Raw genomic sequence first — 4456 nt, 5'->3', positions numbered from 1 at the left:
CTTCTTGTGTCACTTTAACTGCGACTGCACCATATTGTGGTTCATCTCATTGGTTTGTGGAGGTTTTGAAGCCTCCAGTGACCTTATATGTCTCTGGTAGAGACCTGTCAATCAGCGAGTAACCCCGCCCTAAAGCATGCCCCGCTTCATGGAGGGAACATACACAGAGAGGAGGAAACTACCTGAATGACAGTGTGGGGGCTTTCAGAGGAAAAGCCTGCCCGATTCCAGAGGGGGAACCCGGACAGCCTGACACACCCTGAGCGAGTGTATGTCTCTGAAGACCTGGTGCTGATCACACCGCCACCTGCACACAGACAGGTGGACCATTTTAAAGGCAGTGTTTCCCAGCATGGGGGGGGGGGGCAATGATAATAATGATAATTAAAAAATGTGAAACATTTGTTGTTGCTCTTATTTCTCCACGCACAGCAGTTCCACACTGACATTAATATTCCTCGATAAGACCGTGTGAGAGCACCACTTGGATGGAGACAAGAGGATTAAATATTGGTGAATATTAAGAATCTCAACCAGAGCAAAGTCCGCCATCTTGTCAGCCATCGGCCGCCCACAGTCTGAGCAGCTTCCTCCTTCAGCATCCTGCTGCTGACACACACACACGAGGTACGCTTGAAACACACAGACCAGAACCTCTCAGATCACAGTTGTGCATCGACGGTGTGATTGTGTGACACGTGAACTAACTCGCTGAGACGCAAACACAAAGTAACTACCCGCTGGAGGCAGAAATAGAACTACATGTGACTTAAAGCTTAAACTAACATTGATTCTCCAACAACTACAGATAAGAACCTCAACCACCGCTTTAACATAGAAATCAGATCACGTGACTGCACGGCTGCAGGAGCAGGCGTCGACCTTGGCGCTCTGGGCCTCAACAGCTTGCAGCCTGATGGCGAGGCCGGCGGCGGGAGACCTAGTTTTTCTTCTCTCTGACTCAAGGATCCAGCTGTGGTATCTGCTGCTGTGGAGGCGAGGCTTCGACATCTTCTGGTAAAATGTTATTATTTTAATATATTGGGGGGGAAACAAGGAAAAACACACACACGCGCACACTGGAACTGGTCACACTGGGAACACTTGATGTGCAACCAGTAATGGAAAAATTGTTCTAGATCATCAAATCTTTAAACTAAACCCGATTGGATTGAGCTGAGGGAACAGGAAGTGGTGCACTGACAGGATCTGCGCTCATCTCACCGGCGGCAGACATGACTGAGGGACGGAGACAGAAAGGTAGACAACTGATCATGTTAATATGACAAAGCTAACTTTAATAATGAAAACTATATTTAGCTTGAAAGGTAAAAAGTGACAGTTTAGTTTGACACCATTAAATTAACGATTTGTTAATAATATTGAATTGATCTTTTTCTTTACACAATGAATATTTACAAATATGCTGCGTTTTTAGAAATAGCAGAAAGTCACAGTGAAAAAGAATATATAATCTCCAGATTAATCAATACTCGTTTTACAATCACATCGTAGCTCTGAATCAGAATTAAATCTGAGAGTCTCGCCTCAAAGTCTGCTATCCCCCAAAGAGCGTCCTGGTCCACTTCACTGACTGCACCAGAAATCCATTCGACCAGCAGAATGATGATATATATGTATTCACAGCCTTTGTCATGACACCTTTGCCATGACACTCAAAATTGAGCTCAGGTTCATCCTGTTTCCACTGATCATCCTTGAGATGTTTTGTTACGTCCCCAGAGTTCTGGGTTTGTTTATTAATTACATTACATTACATGTCATGTAGCTGACTCTTTTATCCAAAGCGACTTACAATAAGTGCATTCAACCATAGGGAACAAACTCAGAAGAACAAGAAACAGGAAAGTACAATTTCCTCATTAATGATGACGGTTCGTCTTCCAACAGGACAACGACCCGAAGCACACAGCCAAGGTAACAAAGGAGTGGCTTCGGCACAACTCTGTGAATGTCCTTGAGTGGCCCAGCCAGAGCCCTGACTTGAACCCGATTGAACATCTCTGGAGAGATCTGAAAATGGCTGTGCACTGACGCTTCCCATCCAACCTGATAGAACTTGAGAGGTTCTGCAAAGAAGAATGGGAGAAACTGCCCAGAAATAGGTGCGCCACGCTTGTAGAATCATACCCAAGAAGACTTGAGGCTGTAATTGCTGCCAAAGGTGCTTCAGTATTGAGCGAAGGCTGTGAATACTTATGTACATGTTATGTTTTCGTTCTTTATTTTTAACAGATTTGCAAAAATTTTCAAAAAGCAGTTTTCACTTTGTCATTATGGGTTGTTGTATGTAGAATGTTTAGGAAAATAATGAATTTAATCAATTTTGGAATAAGGCTGTAACATAACAAAATGTGGAAAAAGTGAAGCGCTGTGAATACTTTCCGGATGCACTATACTTGTCCACAAAATGAAGTTAAATAAATATTTGTTTTTAGAAATAAATACATTAAAACCCAAAACATTTAAATGTGTACACGTTTAAATATTTATTTATGCATTTATTTATTTACACTGATGTCACTTGGGGTCCTTCTTGTATGCCCTTCAGATAAGTGAAGAATTCAAGAGGATAACAACAGTTGGCCTTGAATCGACCTTTCTGGCAAAGCTTGACCAATGCACCCTGAAACTGATGGCCCTGACCCAATCAAAGGGAGGATCCGCAGGCCTCAAGATAAGGCACATTACAGACATGCTTCTTGAGGTATAATGAGTAATTTTATTATGAATAGACCTTTATTTTAATCTGCCTCACAGTTTTTATGTCAAAATGGCTGCTATGAACAAGGTCTATTGTATACTAATACTCCTTTTTTTCATGAATCAGGACAACCGAGATGAAAAGCACAGAGAAATGGCCATTCGCTGCCTCATCTTGGAGAGAAGGAGGAAGACCTTTTCAAACATTACAACGTAAGTAATTGAGTACACTTTTACGCTTTAAAAAAAAAATTTAGTTTGAACTGCATGTCTCTGTAGCCTTCCCGCTTGGAGATATGGCTGTTTCAATACACCAGCCTCCGCTATGCGTTGAAGTACGTGGTCACCCTGTATTCCCTAATGCACATCACCCTGAAGAGCTTGAACTATGTATTTTATACATCCTAACACCTTTTAATTTCCTTCACAAGGATGTGGAGGAGCTTGACGTAGACCTTTCGATGCAAGTGATGAAGATTGCCATCATTGGTGATGGGCGTCCAACCATCGCAGTCGAGGGAACCGAGATCCTGCAGGGGATTGATGTCGCCAGATCCTGTGCTTTGCTGATGGGAGTAATCTATGCCCTTAACCTTAGCTATCCCAAGCACTTTAAATTTACCTTTGAGGTATTTCAGAAGCTATGTCTTGAGCTTGATGGACAAAAAGCCAGCTCTAAAGTAACAAATCTCAAGTACGGTATTTTCTAGAGTAGACTTGATCGACCATGTGAGAGGGAGAGGCTCACATCACACGCACTCACACAATTCGCTTGTTCTTTCTGAGATAATATTAATACCTACAGTACTGAGTGAAAACCAAATCAGTGTAATCAGAATTGAAAAGGATGGCCTCTGTTCTCTGAGGGTGTTGGTGTTATTTTGAACTTGAACTTGTCTCTTTGGAAATTTTTGCTGGAGTTAATCAGGAGGATGAGAAGTCTGATATTGATGAGATAAGAGATGATGCGAGTACTGCCAAAGTTGATTGATAGAAGCTCATTTGATGTTGAAATGTGTCCCTTTAATATACAGCCATCGATCATCTTTTGTTTTAAATCATTTTCATTTGTTCATGTCAAAGGACGGTGATTCATGCACTCGGCTTTACTTTACTATTTTATAACACTTTTCCTCCTCATAGATTTCTGAGTGCATGTTATTTTGTGTCTCAGGAGAATGTAGCCTACACAGTTTGCACAGTTTGAAGGATTTTGAGCCGTGGTTAATTCCTCCCATGACCTTTGCTCTGGGGGTATAGGTGTATTTTGAACTTGATATGCAGTGCCTTCTTTTCCTGGCATTAATCAGGAGGGTGAACAGTCATATATTGAGAATAAGGATGATGATGTGAGAGTACTGCCAAAGTTGATTGAAAGAAGCTTTGCTCATTTGATGTTAAAATTAGTGCCTTTAATGTACAGCCATCTAATGGTGGTTTAACTTCACTTTATAATACTGTTCCTCCTCATACATTTCTGAGTGCATGTTATTTTGTGTCTCAGGAGAATGTAGCCTACAAATGTGGGTTTTTGCTTTTTTAAGAATTGTGCTACTGTTTATTACAGTTACTGTAATTTGAATAAACGGCTCTAATTCATTTGAATAAAACTGTCTGAATTTCTGTTCTTTCTGAGCACCAGTAAAGAGTCCCTTAGCTGCTGTCTGGGTGCAATACTTTTTTCATGTTGACAATTAATAACTTCATATTAGAAATGTGTTTTATTGTGGCC

The 4456-nt window shown here is 41.2% G+C and overlaps 1 pseudogene across 1 annotated transcript; it reads left to right on the top strand.

The window, feature by feature from the left end:
- Window positions 1–2409: 2409 nt before the first annotated feature.
- LOC120826641 (uncharacterized) lies at window positions 2410–4334 on the top strand (annotated as a pseudogene). Its single transcript, XR_013451037.1, has 4 exons — window positions 2410–2436; window positions 2573–2728; window positions 2852–2937; window positions 3156–4334. The product of XR_013451037.1 is annotated as an uncharacterized LOC120826641 (transcript).
- The last annotated feature ends 122 nt before the right edge of the window (window positions 4335–4456 follow it).

This window comes from Gasterosteus aculeatus, chromosome 10 (assembly GCF_964276395.1).
Source record: "Gasterosteus aculeatus chromosome 10, fGasAcu3.hap1.1, whole genome shotgun sequence".
Classification (NCBI taxonomy): Eukaryota; Metazoa; Chordata; class Actinopteri; order Perciformes; family Gasterosteidae; genus Gasterosteus; species Gasterosteus aculeatus.
The sequence above is the reverse complement of the archived record's forward strand: the minus strand, read 5'-3'. Positions and strand labels throughout refer to the sequence as shown.